At 42.2% G+C, this 19,620-nt stretch overlaps 2 pseudogenes; both read left to right on the forward strand.

The window, feature by feature from the left end:
* Nucleotides 1-19,620, forward strand: part of LOC133650892 (neurexin-2-like) — a 489,617-nt pseudogene that overhangs the window by 7,724 nt on the left and 462,273 nt on the right.
* On the forward strand, nt 16,336-19,398 carry LOC133649959 (uncharacterized; annotated as a pseudogene).

Raw genomic sequence — 19,620 nt, forward strand, 5'->3', positions numbered from 1 at the left:
TATGGGTCTAAAATGATTTGCAAATCATTGTATTCCGTTTATATTTACATCTAACACAATTTCCCAACTCATATGGAAACGGGCTTTGTAATTTACTGCACTGCATCATGTATGGTGCTATTCTCGCTTACCTTACAAGCACTGGCTAGGCTTTTTGTGCCCATGTTTGAGGCACCCATTTTCATCTTTGAATTATGCTGGGATTTAATTGTGCAAATAGCTAAACAGATTGATCCCCTCCAAGGCTCCAAATGTCACTAATATAAACCAGGCCACTAAATTGACTTGAAATTGGTCGGAGACTTTTGTCCATGTGCCCTAGTGGTTGTGGCGCGGAACAGCCCTGATTATAAGGCCACCGCAGTATTAAACACTCAGTGATGCAATGGTGTCCTACACAAAGGTCAGCAGAAGTGGCTGTAGGTAGTGTAGTGGTTCACGTAGCTTACTTGCGTCTCTCAATCGGCATCTCTGCAGATTGACTGGTGATCATAGGCCATCTTTCAACCCTCAGTCAGCTGGGATAGACTCCACCCCTGAGCAGGATAAGCTGTACGGAAAATTGACAACGTAATTAAACGAGTGGTTACTTAATATCTCACTGAGAGTCAATCACACCTTATATACTATATGTATTTTTTTTTAATCATCAATCATGTGGCTTATATCCGTCACACGAGTCCCCCGATGCATCCTGCTGCTGCTGCTGCCGTATTTGCTTTGCAAATTCTAGTCCCAACGCCAGCACATTGCATTTCATGAGAGTGAGGGAGGTTTATTCACAGGGCCGCGTTCGTTTCCTGTCCACCTGAATCGGGTTACACTTACACATCCACCACATCCTTTTGTTTTCTTGCCTCTCGCCATCGTTGAATTGTTTTTTGCGTCTCCTATCTGTTGCTGAATATATCAATGCTGCTTGGTTGAATTGTTGACTGTGCTCAGACACTTGTTTAAAAGTGATTCTGCTCTTAAGTGAGCCCCCCTTAAATGAGAGCCATCTTAACAATGAAGCAAATTCTCCCAGCATGCATTGTATTTTTAGCAACCAGCTTTCCTTTTTGTTGAACTGCATGTTTTCTTCCCAGCAGTCCTGCTCCATGTATATTTTCAGCTCACAACAAATGCTGTGTTTGTTGTTTTTGCTCATGTCAGTCCTAATCTGGCACAAATACAGGATTTCTACCCGTGCAGCGGCACCTTTAACACTCTCGTCATCTGATTCACCAGACGACTGTCATCTTAGATGCTTCCTATGACATTTCAGGGAATGAGTTTGTAATATACTGCAGATGAAAAATAGGGTCAGAGCTAAGGGGATGTTTACGCCACTACAACCTCATAAAAAGGGATTTTTTAAAAGTCTTGTAAAAGTTACACTTGTCGATGAGCGTGAGTTTGATTCACCGATATATATTCTTAACTACTGTCTCCTGTTTTGTTCTTAGGAAATCTTGAATGTTCTCACCTGTGCACAACTCAACAGTTTTTTGCCATCTGCTCCGAATTTGCATCGGTAACACCCCCTATTTCCCATATATGGAAATGAATCCAAATACAGTTGAGAGTTGTGAAAGCATGAGAAATACCACAGTGCTGACCAATTTGGTAATCTTGACATTACATTTGATTGACAAAATACAGCATGAAAATAAAGCCACAATATTAAGTCGTGATGCAGAAAAGGCATTCGATAGGGTTAATTAAACATTTCTGTACCATACTTTAGAAAGATTGGGTTTCAACAAAAAATGAGTTGAATGTATTAAAATACTTGATCAAACAGCCAGAATCAAAGAGAATGGCAGCACGGTGGAACAGGTGTTAGTGTGTGTGCCTCACAATACGAAGGTCCTGAGTTCAATCCCGGGCTCTGGATCTTTCTGTGTTGAGTTTGCATGTACGCCCCGTGACTGCGTGGGTTCCCTCCGGGTACTACGGCTTCCTCCCACATGCACCTGGGGATAGGTTGATTGGCAACACTAAGTTGGCCCTAGTGTGTGAATGTGAGTGTGAATGTTGTCTATCTGTGTTGGCCCTGTGATGAGATGGCGATTTGTCCAGGGTGTACCCCGCCTTCCTCCCAAATGCAGCTGAGATAGGCTCCAGCACCCCCCTCAACCCCGAAAGGGACAAGCGGTAGAAAATGGATGGATCGCTAACAGCACCATTCACTTTGGAAAAGGGCATTAGGCAGGGCTGCTGTCTTAGTCCAACATTATTTGCCATTTGTATAAGGATATTTAAACAGAGGACAATGAAAGGTATTAAAGCAATCGGTCAATTCATTGAAAATAAGGAATTGCAGACTTTTCGGACACTGAAAGGCAAATTTGGATTGCATAACATCGGTCTGTTCAGAATGATATCTACAATATAAAGGTTATTATTATAAGAAGTATATTGAAATACAAACAATACGTTTACATTTTTTGTTTGCGTATTTTTATTTATTGTATTATTCTATCTAAAACTTGTATTAAAAAAATAAATTTTAGTTTTTTTTAAACGATTAGGAATCCTTAAAAATAAGAATCGCGATTCATTTGAAAATAAAACAATTTTGACACGCTTAATATGTACACAATCTGTCAAATGTGTAAAATTACAATTAATACAAAACAGAAAATTCTCCTAACTTGAATAAATATAAATATTTATACAAAATATAATGTAAAATGTGCACATATCATTCATAAAACACAAACTGTTTTTTAAATGTTCACCAAAAATAACCTTTTTTTAAATAGCCTATGTGAGTCACTTATATTGAATACAGGAAGTCAACACATGTAGTGATTGCTGTGTGTGATATGGAAAAGGGTTAGAGTTAGTAAGCTGTACTTCTTCCTACTTCCTATCAGACATGTTGAAATATGTGTCCGAATATGGGAATATGTTCGAAATTACCTTAAATCAAACCAATATGCCCTTGTTTTTGGTCCTTGGCCCCCCAAAACAGCACTATTTTAACATGGAACATGCTTTTAAAAAAACTAACTAAAAACTTTTAGATTAGAAATATTGTATAAAACAATATAATATGATGTACAACTATAACAAGTACAGTAGTTTTATGAAATAATGTAATAATAATTTAAGCTTTAACCTTGGATATCTCCCTCCAGCTGCTTCTCTGTCAAACGCACCGTCGCAGCTTTTCCATATTTTCATGGATAAATGTTTGTCATTTAGATATTATTTTAACATACAAAATATAATATAAAATGTGCAAATATCATTCATAAAACACAAAATATTTAAAATGTACATAAAAAATAACCTTTTTTTTAAACTAGTTAATAGAATAAATAAGAATAAGCAAACAAAAAATGTAAACATATTGTTTTTATTTGAACATACAGTCGTGCTCATAAGTTTACATACCCTGGGAGAATTTATGATTTCTTGGCCATTCTTCAGAGAATATGAATAACACAAAAACCTTTCTTACACTCATGCTTAATGGTTGTGTGAAGCTATTTATTGGCAAACAACTGTGTTTACTCTTTTTAAATCAAAATGACAAAAGAAAGTACCCAAATGAACCTGATCAAAAGTTTACATACCCCAGTGACTTTGATCTGATAACATGCACAAAAGTTGACACAAACAGGTTTGAATGGCTATTCAAGGTGCCAATCCTCACCTGTGAAATGTTTGTTTGTAATTAATGTGTGTGTATAAAAGGTCAGTGAGTTTCTGGGCTTCTGACAGACCATTGCATCTTTCATCCAGTGCTGCACAGATGTTTCTGGATTCTGAGTCATGGGGAAGGCAAAATAATTGTTAAAGGATCTGCGAGAAAAAGGTAATTGGACTGCATAAAACAGGAAAGGGGTATAAAAAGTTATCCAAGGAATTGAGAATGCCAATCAGCAGTGTTCAAACGCTGATTAAGAAGAGGAAAATGAGGGATTCAGGTAGGCCAGGAAATATTTTAGCCATTTCAGTTCGAGGTGCAAAGAAAAATCCACAAATAACTTCAGCTGAAGTACAGGACTCTCTGAAAAATTGTGGTGTGGCTGTTTTAAGATGCACAATAAGGAGTCACTTAAAGAAAAATGGGCTGCATGGTCGAGTCGCATCTGTGCAGCACTGGATGAAAGATGCAATGGTCTGTCAGAAGCCCAGAAACCCACTGACCTTTTATACACACACATTAATTACAAAGGTGAGGATTGGAACCTTGATTAGCCATTCAAACCTGTTTGTGTCAACTTCTGTGCATGTTATAAGATCAAAGTCACTGGGGTATGTAAACTTTTGATCAGGGTCATTTGGGTACTTTCTTTTGTCATTTTGATTTAAAAAGTGTAAACACAGTTGTTTGCCAATAAATAGCTTCACACAATCATTAAGCATGAGTGGAAGAAAGGTTTTTGTGTTATCATTCATATTCTCTGAAGAATGGCCAAGAAATCATAAATTCTCCCAGGGTATGTAAACTTATGAGCACAACTGTACTTCCAAGCTTCTGTTGCATCAGCACTGGTGTGGACTCAAGCTGCCTTGATGAGGTGGATGCAGACTCGGTCATGGTTTTGTCCTCCTCAGAAACATGAGGTGAAGTTGATGGCACTGTTGAAAACAAGAACACATTTATCAAGCACATTCTGCATGCATAGAGTGCAACAGTTGAGAAGTTGTTACAAGGATATTACCACACGTTCCACATTTGAAAATATGACATATCCATAAGTGACTGTATTTGCAGAGTGTGTGAATATGTAAAACAAAAGATGACATATGTTTGTATGTATGTATGTATGTACTGTATGTGTGCACAGTTTATGTACCATTTAGTGTAATGTGTTGAAAAGGAGGCAGCACGGTGGAACAGATGTTAGTGTGTGTGCCTCACAATACGAAGGTCTTATGTGGAGTTTGCACCTCCAAACACCTGGTAGGCTGATTGGCAACACTAAATTGGCCCTAGTCTGTGAGTGTCAATGTTGTTTGTCTATTTGTGTTTGCCCTGTGATGAGGTGGTGAATTGTCCAGGGTTTACCCCGCCTTCTGCCCGACTGCAGCTGTACCCCTGCGAAAGGGACAAGCGGTAGAAATGGATGGATGTTAAAAAGGGCACTTTAACAGTCAGACAAGAGAATTACACTGAGAATTACATCATCACTGGAGTCAGAGACAACAATTTGAGGAGGGGGTTAGGGGCATAGCAATTTAAAGCATTATTTGTTTATTTGTATTTGCTCTAAAATAAATATTAGCTTATTCCTATGTTTTGAACACTAACTACATGGCTAACGAAGCCTATTTAAAGGCATGAAGCACATCTGTTCTGGCGTGCATGGTGGATATTTACATCAGCATTAAGGTAGGTTGGCGTGCATGCAGTAGTTTTAAAGTGGCCATAGAGCCACAAAGTAGAAGTCTCACCGGTCTTTTGTTGGTTCTTCTCACTCTTCTTGTGATTCCTCTTCCACTTCTGGCTTCCTGAAAGGTAAATTTTGTTTTATTTTTTAACCGTATTTCGACGCTCAGTCAGCAAAAGTTCAGATTACTTCACGACGCGTTGCCGCACATAGACTCTTCTAAATGTGTTGGCTGCTAGGAGGGCCCCTTGAAGGGGATTACGACAGTGTCTTTGACACTGTGCTAGTGTCATTGTCATTAATTCATTCCTCTTTGTCAGTGTCATTGTGCATAAAAATTTTGGCTGCCGGAAGGGGGATTCCGACAAGGTCTTTGACATTATTCTGTTATTGTATTTTCCGGTCATAGAATCACAAAGTTGCTGTTGCTGTTAAATTTGAATACATGACTAGTCGTCATCAAGGGGGACCCCCTTTCAGCTGGGATCCCTAGGCGATTGCCTATAATTTGCTTCCCCGGTTGTGACGGGCCTGATGCTAAATATTATACCTAATGGGATTCTGGGATTTATTGATCTTGCATCATGCAGAGGGTGACATTAGTGTAAGCTCCAAAACACGATAGAACATATCACCATTATGGGGAAGTAATTCAAGCGTATCACCGCTAGTCTGCACCATACTGAAGCAGATCGCCAGCCAAGAATGTTAAAATAATATGTAAACATTCCATTGTATTGTTTATATACAATAGTTATTAACTAAAAGTTTGTTTTTCTTCTTAAAAGGCATGCTACAAACTGTGCTATGTTGTAGTGCCACGCACCAATTAAATTGATTTTAATGGAGAGAGATAAGCGCTAGAAAATGGATGGGATGGAAGGTTAACTAGAGATACAAGTGTTTTAAATCAAGAGCTCTGTCACAATTAAACTTGTCAGTACAGGTACTACTGTACTTTACTAATCAACAAAATAATCTGCCAACAGAACAAGAACGTTTTCCAATACTTGCCAAAAGTCTAATAACAAATAACATTGGGGTTTAATCAAATTTTACTGTTCTGTTGACAGTTTTGTTTTCCATTTGTGGCGGTATAGCTCGGTTGGTAGAGTGGCCGTGCCATCAACCTGAGGGTTGCAGGTTCGATCCCCGCTTCCGCCATCCTAGTCACTGCCGTTGTGTCCTTGGGCAAGACACTTTACCCACCTGCTCCCAGTGCCACCCACACTGGTTTAAATGTAACTTAGATATTGGGTTTTCACTATGTAAAGCGCTTTGAGTCACTAGAGAAAAGCGCTATATAAATATAATTCACTTCACTTCACTTCACTTCATTTGAAGTAAATTGAATTATATTTATAGAGTGTTTTTCTTTAGTGCTTTTTATTGTTTTTGCTAAATTATTAAAATAATAATTTAAAAACATCAAACCTACATAAAAGTATTTACAGCCTTTGCTCAATACTTTGTTAAAGCACCTTTGGCAGCAATTACAGCCTCAAGTCTTTTTGAATACGATGCCACAAGCTTGGCACACCTAACTTTGGGCGGTTTCGCCCATTCCTCTTTGCATCACCTCTCAAGCTCCATCAGGTTGGATGAGAAGTGTTGGTTTTCATCCAAGTTGTCTCTGTACATTGCTGCATTCATCCTCTTCTAGTCAGGTAGGTGACCAAGAACCCGGTGGTCACTCTGTCAGAGCTACAGCATTCCTCTGTGGAGAGAGCAGAACCTTCCAGAAGGGCAATTCATCAATCAGACCTGTATGGTAGAGTGGCCAGACGAAAGTCGTTTCTTAGTAAAAATGTTGCCAACATGCACCTGAAAGACTCTCAGACCAGGAGAAACAAAGTTCTCTGGTCCGATGAGACAAATTTTGAACTGTTTGGTACAAGTACTGAGCAAAGACTGTGAATATTTATGTACATATGATGTTTTTTGTTTTTTTTATAAATTTGCAAACATTTTTATTCAAAAAAATAATAATAATAACTTGTCACATTGTCATTATGGGGTATTGTCTAAAGAATTTTGAGGATGCAAGACACTGTGGGATTAATAAGGAATCTTGCTGCAGAGAGATTTGAATTCATTTTTAAAGTAAATGTATTTGCTGCTGCTTTGTATCTGTCTTGTGGACGATATATGTAGGGATGATGTTCGAAACAAGTTCTCCCGGTTGTTCGATAAGAAAAGAACCGATTCCATGGACTCAAATCCCTTTTTGAAAACCGGTTCCTGTTATCGAGGCCACTATAGTAAAGAAAAAGAGTTGGTTCTTTATTCGAATCCCTGGGAACGAATCCCGTCCCACAGGAAATGACCTGTGGGACATCACAGGAAATGACGTAGCTCAGTCTAATGACTGACGTCATTTCCTGTGATGTCACACAAGCAGCAACAACAATGGACCGGAAAAAATGCCTCAAGGCATGGCTTCATTTTACAAAAAATTACGACGAGGAAACGGCAATATGCAATTATTGCCAGGCTTCGCTCTCATGTAAGGGGGGATGTACAACGAGCATGTTGAAAAATGTTCAGGCCGTACATAACCTGAACGTTCGAGAACCATGTCGTGTCTTCGACACGTGGAGAAGCAACGACAGAGATGACAAAGCGCGCCCCTCTTCCTGTGCTTCAAACCTGCAGCCCCAGCTTCAGTGATAGTGGCGGTGAGTAACTAACGTTAAATGTTGCCGGTTAATTTCCATATTTGTTCACTTGTAGCCTTTAGGCTAAAATAAGGTTACCTCTTATGTCAACCAGGCTAACATTACCTAAGCATAGTCAGTGGCTAACAGTAACGTTAACGTTAGCCTTTTTGTATGTGTCTGATAACGTTAACGGTATCTTGTAGCCTACACCACTCCAGAGTTTGCAGGTCTGTCTAATAAACTAGTGCTTTCTTTCTTTCTTTAGTTTATTTCGTGCATGGACACACTTACACTTACAGCATAACACATCACAGTTTCATATCATTTCACTTTACATCATGTCTGAAGTAAAGCTTATTTAATCCTACCCCTTTCCCACTTCAGAGCGTTTACAACTATATACATAATTTACTGACCTTTTTATAATAAAATAACATCTGTGAATTAGTATATACAAAAGTTGTGTAATATGTAATTAATTAATTCAGTCATTATTAATATACTGAGATCAAGAATATCTTATTTTCAATAAGGTTGACAGTATTTCTCATAATTCTTCTTTGTACTTTGTAAGCACTATTAATTTGAACAACCTCTTAAAGTGGATCATATCAGTACAATGTTTAACCTCATTACTTAATCAAGTCCATCAGTTAATTCCACATACTAATGCTAAAGACTTAATAAATGAACAAGGGAATGTGTCAAATACAAAGGACACATTTTGCCACACCTAGTGTGTGTGTGACAATCATTGGTACTTTAACTTTAACTTAACAGACACCCTAGTCTTCACATTCAGCTAATTTCCCCCCTAATTCTATGCTGTGTCTGTCCCTCATTTTCCCTCCAGGACAAGGACGTGCAGTCATTCCTGGAGGAGGCCACACTGATGGACCCAAGAAGGTTTAGATACAGACTAGAGGAGGGTGTCGTCAAACCTATCTGTGTGTCCAAGCTAGTTCCACGCCAAGTGAACGTGTTTTTTCCCCCGTTGGCGACACGATTAGCGAAGAGCTAAGAGCTAAGAGCTAAGATCCTGAAAAAGCAGACATGCTAATTTTTTGGAAGAAGAATTGTTGATTGATGACTATGGTGTTCTTAGTGTCATAGTGTGTGTAGTTAGTATGTTCCAATAGCAGCAGAAGTGCACTCTTTGGAGAGCTGTATTATTTTCAGTTTTGTGCCCAAGGGACTGATTTTATTTAACACTATATTATTATTTATACACCTATACAGACAGGTTGTTTTTGTGTTACTGTATAGATTTGTTTTTCTGAAAAATCCCACTTAATATACTTTGGGTAACAACAGTCAATATTTATTTATTAAATTTTTTTAGGGAGGTAACAGTCAATATATATATATATATTTTTTTAAATTTGTTTCTTATAAAATAAAAGTGAGCTTTTGTTAAACCAAATAGTGTGTTTTTTTTTCCATATACAACAACCTATCTGGATTCGATAAGAGAATCGATAAGGAATCAGGTTCGATAAGAGGATTCGATAATGGGCTCGAACTGGTTAATTTCTTATCAAACATCATCCCTAAATATAAGTGATTCAGGCCCATTACCAATTAGCACAATTTGAATGAATCTAAGTGCAACATTTACTCATTTACCTGACCCATTGCAAACAATCTTCCCTAGTCATGGTGCGAATAAAATAAAATATCGAACCAACAAAAAATGCTAACAGAGATAGTCACACATAAGGCAAGGCAAGGCAACTTTATTTGTATAGCACTTTTCATACACAAGGCAGACCCAAAGTGCTTCACAGCACAACATGTGCTACAACAAAGGGAAATGTAAGAAAATAAAAGCAAAATTAAAATGCAGACAATAAAAATAAAAACAGTGCGGACGTTAAAATTTAAAAGATTAAAAGATTTAGCTGAAAGCTAAGGTGAACATAAAAGTTTTCAGTCTAGTTTTAAAAGTAGTCAGAGTTGGGGAAAGTCTGACATCTTCAGGAAGTTTATTCCAGCTATTTGTTGCATAGTGACTGAATGATGCTCTCCCTTAAATTGAGTTTACTCTGGAAACCGCTAACAGATTGGTCTCAGAAGATCTTAGTGATCTAGAGCAGTGGTCCCCAACCTTTTTGTAGCTGCGGACCGGTCAACGCTTGAAAATTTGTCCAACGGACCGGGGGGGGGGTCGGGGTGAAATTATTATTTTTTTTTTTTTTTTTTTCATAAAGAAATACAATCATGTGTGCTTACGAACTGTATCCCTGCAGACTGTATTGATTTATATTGATATATAATGTATATATTGTGTTTTTTATGTTGATTTAATTTAAAAAATAAAAATAAAATATTTTTTTTAATTTCTTGTGCGGCCCGGTACCAATCGGTCCGCGGCCCGGTGGTTAGGGACCACTGATCTAGAGGGCTTATATAGTGGGAGCATATCGGTGACACAGTATAACACAATTTGTGGATATTGTAAAAAACATCCACTCCCCATAAAACAATTCAGAATGACACCCACTAAATCCATTACAAAGCATGATGGGAAAAATGCAAAACACTATCTCCACACTTATCCATTTTTGGCCCAATTCAGCTGCTTGATGTTTCTGATTTATTATTAAACTCTAAGGAGGTCGTCACGAAATTAGGCTGCATAGTCGCTGTCATGTGTCAAATTATTGTGTTTTTATAATATTATGCCACATGTAAGCCTGTAACTCCTAAATTTTACGTCTTCTTGGATACTCAGCTCCCGTGTATGTCTGCATTTTTCATCAAGCAATGCATTATTCACCAGGGAATTAGGAAAAATGATAAAAAATGGAACAGTAACAAGAGGGGAGATCCTGAATCCGCACAGCAAATTTGAATACGTTGTCACCTGCATACTCAAAGAATTGCTGTAGTCGTCTTTGCGTAATCCTACTTGCTAACAAAAACAATACATTCCAATTATTATATAGTGTGATAATACAATAAGGTAATGAATAGTGTTACTTGTCATTTACTTTGTGTAATAGAATTTAGGTGCATGGTACATCCTTGCTCCTCGTTCAGCTGGTTATGTGGACTCCCTTTAAGCCGCCATCTCTTTTAAATTAGCATAGCAGCTGCTGAGCATGAAAAGCAAATCATATTTGAAATTAAGATGCCTCGCACAAAGGCAGCAGCCAATATGCAAAGAGAGATGGATGATTGGATGGCGTGGAGGAGGAGACTGCTGGAATTAATCGCAGACCAGAGTTGACGTAGTGTGTGTGTGTGTTTGTGTGTGCGCGGTATTAGTCAGTGGCTTGAGCATGCACAGTGTCGCAGTGGAAGGTTAGAGATATTGTGTGGCATTGCGAATTGTGTTGCTTCCTCTCTATCATAGCCCATCAAGGTCACATCCACAGACTGAACGTGGTGGCCCTGGCCTTTTCCCTCTCCTGACTCTGGCAGAGGAACGGGGCCCGCGGACCACTGTTGCTTCTAATCAGGGCTGACGCGTGACTCAATTGCATGCCAGCTGCACAGCCAAACAGGGATTATGTCCCTGGATGGTGAAGACACACACAAAAAAAAGGTCACTGTTGAGATCTTTGTCTCGCTACACCTTTGGGCCAATGGAGGATTTGCACTTTACTTCTAAGGGGCGTTGCTGGAGAAATACACTGTGTTTCCATCCACACAATGTAAAACACATAGCCAGGAGCCCTGCAGTCAGACACCCGCAGCGTGCTGTAGGTTATGTCGCAATTTGGGTCATTATGCCACTTGTTTTGCAGAGTGGCTGTGAGCTTGTTAAGCAAGCGAATCCACATGTGGATTGAAAGTCAGGTATGCACATGTACGTACGTCGGCCTCTGATTATTAGTACAATGCTCGCTTCATATCACCATATATCCGTGAAATAGACAGTGAAATTGCCTGTTATTTTCACCACAGGTGTTCCGGTAGGTGAAATGGAGCGCGGTCTGTAATTTTCTGTTCGCCCATTCCTACTCAGGATTCAGCCAAAGTTGGCACTGTCAGACGAGCGTACGCCATGACCACAATTTAAGTCACCGAGTTTGTGCTTGAAAAATGCTCGCCTCGGCCACTACCAGATATCAGAAAATATGCAGTGAGATTGAAATGGTTGTTGTTGGCCTGCGCATGAATTATTAAGGAGCAATAATCGTCCGCTTAACTAAAGGTACGCTGTGTTATTTCAGTGCATATGACAGCCCAGGAAGTAGAATGAGGAAGAAGGGTAACTTGAACCTTCCCCATCTCGTATTTGAATTGCTGAACATCCATCGTCCTGCTGTTCAGGAAGCTAGAATATTCGATGCGGTGTACAAATGACAGCGAGACTGCTCAAGTGCAATCTGATTGGCTGTAGCTGAAGCACGTGTGGGAGCAGATGCAGCTACGGGGCCATGGCTAACACCTGGCACTAGGGCGTCTGACTGATTTGTTTGCCTTTTTTTCTTGCTGATTGGGTTCTGTTTACATACTTGCCAGCATCAATGCACTTCTGGGTGTGCTGTTCTTGCAGTGAGGTGTGGTCAGAAGCGTTCTTCATGCAGCCATTGTCTGACAAAAGTACAACAAATCAACAACTGGTTATGCTATATTTAGATCAGCTGTTACCTGCAAAGTGACTGAATCGTTAACCATTACCAGATTGGATATGACAGTCGGCGGTATAGCTCGGTTGGTAGAGTGGCCGTGCCAGCAACTTGAGCGTTCCAGGTTCCATCCTCACTTCCGCCATCCTAGTCACTGCCGTTGTGCCCTTTGGGCAAGACACTTTACTCACCTGCTCCCAGTGCCACCCACACTGGTTTAAATGTAACTTAGATATTGGGTTTCACTATGTAAAAGCGCTTTGGGTCACTAGAGAAAAGCGCTATATAAATATAATTCACTTCACTTCACTTCACAATTGATCGTACCTTAAAGTACCAATGATTGTCACACACGCACTAGGTGTGGTAAAAATATCCTCTGCATTTGACCCATCACCCTTGATCACCCCCTGGGAGGTGAGGGGAGCAGTGAGCAGCAGCGGTGGCCACACCCAGGAATATTTTTGGTGATTTAACCCCCAATTCCAAACATTGATGCTTAGTGCCAAGCAGGTAGGTAATGGGTCCCATTTTTATAGTCTTTGGTATAACTCGACCTGAAGCTTAAAGGAAAACTGCTCTTAATCGGAATTTTGTCTATCATCCACAATCCTTATGTGAGACAAGAGCACACGTCTTTCCCTTTTATGTGGGTTCTAAACAGTGAAAGGAGCTAACAATGCAGGTGATAAGGATTCATCTCCAAAAACCATTGAAAAAACACCAACAATGATCTATTTACATGCCGTGACCTGCATGTTAACCAAGTTATAGCAAAATGTTAGGGTAAGAGCTAACCCAGAGGAACTACTTCTCTGGCGCCGTGACACACCGCTTTGCTCACACTGCTGCAAAGAACTCAAGCTAACTTGAGCTGCTAATAGTGTCAATCAATCATCAATCAATGTTTATTTATATAGCTCTAAATCACAAGTGTCTCAAAGGGCTGCACAAGCCACAACGACATCCTCGGTACAGAGCTCACATAAGGGCAAGGAAAAACTCACCCCAGTGGGACGTCGATGTGAATGTGTATGAGAAACCTTGGAGAGGACCGCATGTGGGTACCCCCCCGCCCCCCCTCTAGGGGAGACCAAAAGCAATGGATGTCGAGTGGGTCTGACATAATATTGTGAAAGTCCTGAGATCGGTAGGTTGTGAGTTCAAACCATAGACTATAAAAATGGGACCCATTACCTCCCTGCTTGGCACTCAGCATCAATGATTCCCGGGCGCGGCACCGCTGCTGCCCACTGCTCCCCTCACCTCCCAGGGAGTGAACAAGGGGATGGGTCAAATGCAGAGGACAAATTTCACCTCACCTAGTGTGTGTGTGTGACAATCATTGGTACTTTAACTTTAATACTGGTGGTTGTGACCCGCCATGAAATCAAGAAGGAGGTTGCGCAACTTCTGCTGCTGCTGTATTTCCTTTAAAAGTTAAAGTTAAAGTACCACTGATAGTCACACGCACACTCCCTGCTGCTCAGTGAGCAGCAGCGGTGACCGTGCTCGGGAATAATTTTGGTGATTTAACCCCCAATTCCAACCCTTGATGCTGAGTGCCCGGCAGGGAGGTAATGGGTCCCATTTTTATAGTCTTTGGTATGACTCGGCCGGGGTTTGAACTCACGACCTACCAATCTCAGGGCGGACACTCTAACCACAAGGCCACTGAGCAGGGAATTTAGTAAAAGTTAATGTTAGATTATAAATCATACATGTCACATGTATGACAAAGTTATGGCACCAAGGCGAGACGTTGGTCAACTTTGAAAATCCACACACTACCAACTTTACGGCTCTAAACTTGGCCCTCATCAAATGGAACGCAGCATAAAACCCGACAACATCGCTGAGCATTATTCTAAATTCAGCAGCTCAAGGAGAGTGCTGAAAGATACAGCCATCCCATCAGTCGGCATCCCAGGGAGAGGGCTCTCACAAAGTCTGCCATCCGTGGTGGAAAACAAAGAAATTGCTCTCTTTGCTGTTGACGGACGTAGCATTTATTACCATGCGCTCACAAAATAAGTTAAGGTAATACTTATAGTGACCAAAATACTCTTATCGATTACATCTCATCATGAATGTGTCTGTTACAACATTACATACGTACATACTGTACTTACAGCATGTTTATAAAATGGTGGTGAACACTTTTGAATGTTTTTTCCAAAGGGCTTGTAGGCGGATTAGATCATAACTCCATAATATGCATTGTTAGCCGTTTTAGTTGACAATTGTTAACATTGTTAACAGTTTTTTACTCTTTAGAATGCTCAGAAAAGGACTAAACACATGTTCTTGTCAAAAATAATTTGACAAGAAATTTCAGTTCCACTTTAAAATTTACATTTTATTTAGTATTTATAGAACAATTATTGACATTGTTTAGGACCATGTGCTACAGTACAACTGTACCACAAACGGTGTGCAGTATAGCTTATAATGCAGTTTTACTTTATGTAGCCTTACAACACTGTAGAAGAACAGAGTAGAACAGTTCTCCCACCTGCAGCCACCACGATGTATCGGCTGGCTAATAACCATGCATTGAAGGGGTCCAATTATCACACCTCATGGGATTCTGGGAGTTATTGATCTTGACTCGTGCCGAGTGTAAAATTAGCGTACAAATACGATTATCGGATGTCTGTCAACACTGGAAAGGTAATAACTCTGTATGTGAAGATATTGGAAATTTGATTTTTACTGAGTTTTTATGAAGCAAAATCCTAGTTTTTATATGAACGCTTAACTATTGATTGGGAACTTCTGATTTATTGGGATTTATTTAAATGCTCAGCATTAAAGAATCCAATGATACAGTAGATAATAAAGCACGGTGACAACATAAGAATATACATATCATTATTAACTGGTTCTGATTATTTGTAAATATATTGCTGTCACCATCTTGAACTCTAACTTATAATAATAATTCACCCCTATACAATATCCTACCCTAATACCCTACTGTGCAATATTACCCTTCGAGTGCAATACATCCGAAACTGATTGTTATTTATTACTCCAGTACTCTTGTCTTGTTCTGTACATTGTACAGTATTTTGTATTTTGTATAGTGTTTTGTATATTGTACAGGATTGCTTATTATTTTTATTGGATAGTAGTCTGTTTATTTCATCTCTTAGTTTTTTTTTCTTTATTACACCTCTTGTGTAATTTATTTTTACCCCATATTTGTTCCCACTACAGCACCTTAAATTGGAGTCCTTAATCTCGTTATATGCAAATATAATGACAATAAAGTCCATTCTATTCTATTCTATTCTATTCTGTATTATTAAAAAGTTGCTTTTCTGGGACAACCAGTGACTACCAGGAACAGTCTGGTTGACCACCAAGTACAGATTGGTGACAGCTGGAGAGACAGTGGACAGCCCGGAAAGACGGCACCGGGGCAGTGAGGGTTAGCATCCCGAGCTGCACCTTCTGCGAGGAAGGAACCCACAACAAGCTACGAATCGACCTACAGGAAATATACCCCCAGGGATTCCCGAGAGGGGGGGCGGAAGAGAATCCCACTGGATGGATCAAAGGATAACGACACATGGCAATGGAAACACGACGACGACTATGGAATGCATATGTGGGAAAGTATGTAAGAACCGACATGGCCTGCGGATTCACCAGGCCAGCATGAAGTGTATGCAGAAGGTGGTAGAATCACAGCGCACAGGAACTACGCCTGGTGAGACGCAGGAGGAGCCAGGCCCGGAGTCACCCCACAGTGCCCGGAGCCTCCAGGTGATGCAACCACCAGATGCACACAGGACATCAGAACATCGTCGGGTAAAGTGGCCCCAAGCTAGCAAGGAGAAAGAGTGGCTCCAGTTTGATGAAGATGCTGATACCATCTTGGAAACAACAGCCAAAGGGGAAGCTGATCGACGCCTCAAGACGATGACCACAATCATCATCAGCCTCGCTGCAGAGAGGTTTGGACTTGAGGAGAAGCGGGCAGCAAAGCCCCTACATCATGAACAATAGAGCGAGTAAAATCCAGCAGCTCAGGCAGGAACTGAAGAGTTTAAGGCAGCAGTTCAAGGTTGCAAGTGAAGAGGATAGGGGGCCGTTGTATAATCCGCAAGAAGCTGATGACCTTGAGGAGAGCAGAGTGGCATAGGAGGAGGAGGAAGGAAAGGTCCAGGAGGAGAGCTGCCTGTCTGGCAAATCCATTTGGAGTAACAAAACAGCTGCTAGGACAGAAGCGAAGCGGTAAACTGGCCTGCTCCAAAGCTGAGGTCGACCACCACCTCAAGCAAACCTACAGCGATGGATGTAGAGAGCAAGACCTAGGCTCCTGCAGGTCCTTGATCAATCCACCAACACCAACGCTAGACTTTGATGGGAAAGAGCCGGGCTGGAAGGAGATCCAGGAGGTGGTCCGAAGGGCAAGGACGAGCTCTGCTCCGGGGCCCAGTGGAGTACCTTACAAGGTCTATAAGAACTGTCCAAGACTACTCTGCAGACTCTGGAAAATCCTGAAGGTGATCTGGAGGAGGGGCAAGGTAGCAGACCAGTGGAGACAGGCAGAGGGTGTGTGGATCCCAAAGGAGGAAAAGTCTCAAAACATCAACCAGTTCTGAACCATCTCGTTGCTGAGTGTTGAAGGGAAGATCTTCTTCAGCCTCATTGCCAGGCGACTGACAGACTACCTCCTGAAGAACTCGTACATTGATACATCAGTCCAGAAAGGAGGGATCCCAGAGGTATCTGGATGTCTGGAGCATACAGGCGTGGTAACTCAGCTCATCAGGGAAGCCAGGGAGAACAAGGGGGATTTGGCTGTTCTGTGGCTGGACCTCGCAAATGCCTATGGATCCATACCCCACAAGCTGGTCGAAGAGGCAATGAACCGGCATCACATCCCAAAGAAGTTCAGAGACCTCATTCTGGACTACTATGCCAACTTCCATGTGAGAGTCTCCTCCGGAAAAACAACCTCCGACTGGCACAAGCTTGAAAAGGGGATCATCACTGGCTCTACAGTCTCAGTCATCCTCTTTGCACTCGCCATGAACATGCTGGTGAAGTCTGCAGAAGTTCAGTGCAGAGGGCCCCTCTCCAGGTCTGGAGTCCGACAGCCACCCATCCGAGCCTTCATGGACGACCTGACAGTGACCACTACATCTGTCCCAGGCTGCAGGTGGATCTTGAATGGCCTTCAGGAGGGGATTTCCTGGGCTCGCATGAGCTTCAAGCCGGCCAAGTCGAGGTCCCTTGTGCTAAAGAGAGGGAAGGTTACTGGCAAGTTCTGCTTCTCACTTGGCACCACCAAAATACCATCACTCACAGAGGAACCTGTGAAGAGCTTAGGAAAGGTGTTTAATTGCAGCCTGAGAGACGTAGCCTCCACAAAATCGACCAACCAAGACCTGGAGACCTGGCTGACCGTGGTGGACAAGTCTGGCCTTCCTGGCAAGTTTAAGGCCTGGATTTACCAGCACGGGATTCTCCCCCGGATCCTCTGGCCCCTCATGGTGTACGAAGTCCCCATTTCAACGGTGGAAGGCTTTGAGATGAGGGTCAGTAGGTTCCTGCGCAGGTGGCTGGGACTGCCGCGAAGCCTGAGCAGCATTGCTCTATACGGGCACAATAACAAGCTGAAGCTCCCCATCAGCAGCTTGAGCGAGGAGTTCATGGTGACACGGTCCAGGGAACTCCTACAATATCGGGAGTCCAGTGACCCAAAGGTTGCCCAGGCTGGGATTGAAGTCAGGACGGGGCGGAAGTGGAGAGCTGCCGAGGCTGTGGATGTCGCAGAGGCAAGGCTACGGCACAGGGTGTTGGTGGGAACAGTGGCGCAGGGGAGATCTGGCTTAGGTAGCAGAAGAACACCTCGCTATGATAAGGCACAGGGGAAAGAGAAGAGGTCACTGATCCTCGAGGAGGTGCGAGCAGGAGTTGAGGAAAGGCGAGCCTGCCAGACGGCGGGAATGCGGCAACAGGGCGCCTGGACCAGATGGGAACAAGCAGCAGAGCGCAAGGTCACATGGACCGAGCTCTGGAAAGCCGAACCCCATTGGATAAAGTTCTTGATCCAGGCGGTCTACGACGTGCTGCCAAGTCCATCCAACCTCTTCACCTGGGGGAAGGTGGAGACACCAGCGTGCCCCCTCTGCCAGAGGCGAGGAACCTTGGAGCACATCCTAAGCTGTTGTCCGAAAGCCCTGGGTGAAAGGCGGTACCGCTGGCGACATGACCAGGTCCTGAAGGCCATAGCCGATACCATCTGCAGGGGAGTCAGTCACAGCAAGAGCCTCCGCCCAGTGAAGAGCACCGCTTTCATCAGAGCTGGGGAGAAGTCAACACCGGCTGCCCGGAACACCTCTTCTGGTCTGTTGGCAACAGCACGCGACTGGGAGCTGTCAGTTGATCTGGGCAAGCAGTTGAAGTTCCCTGACGTGGTTGCCAAAACAACACTAAGGCCAGATATTGTGCTTACCTCAGCTGCCTCCAAGCAGGTAATCCTCCTGGAGCTCACAGTGCCTTGGGAGGACCGTATGGAGGAGGCCAATGAGAGGAAGAGCGCAAAGTACTCTCAGCTTGTGGAGGAGTGTCGGAGCAATGGGTGGCGAGCGATGTGCCGGTCCGTTGAAGTGGGATGTCGAGGGTTTGTTGGCAAATCCCTCTGCAGGGCCTACAGAATGCTTGGCATCACAGGGGCCAGCCAGCGAAGGGCCATGAAGTTAGCCACAGATGCAGCAGAAGTGGCATCAAGGTGGCTGTGGATCAGGAGGGGAGAGGCGTGGCATGTAGGGCAGTAGCGCTACCTGGACACAGGCTGGGGCCTGATCAACCCTAGCTGGGTCGCCTAGGAGAGGGGGTCTGATTGTTGAAAGACCCGAAACCCCCTGTGATCCTAGGTTACATCACTGAGGATGTGTCCAGTTGCACCATTGGTGTATTTAAAAAGATATGAACACAAAATAAAATATATTTTGTGACAATAACTTTTTCATACTAATCTTTGAAATGGCAAAAAAAAATTTAGCCGTTGGCAAGGTGACGTTCATG

This window comes from Entelurus aequoreus, linkage group LG05 (assembly GCF_033978785.1).
Source record: "Entelurus aequoreus isolate RoL-2023_Sb linkage group LG05, RoL_Eaeq_v1.1, whole genome shotgun sequence".
Lineage (NCBI taxonomy): Eukaryota > Metazoa > Chordata > Actinopteri > Syngnathiformes > Syngnathidae > Entelurus > Entelurus aequoreus.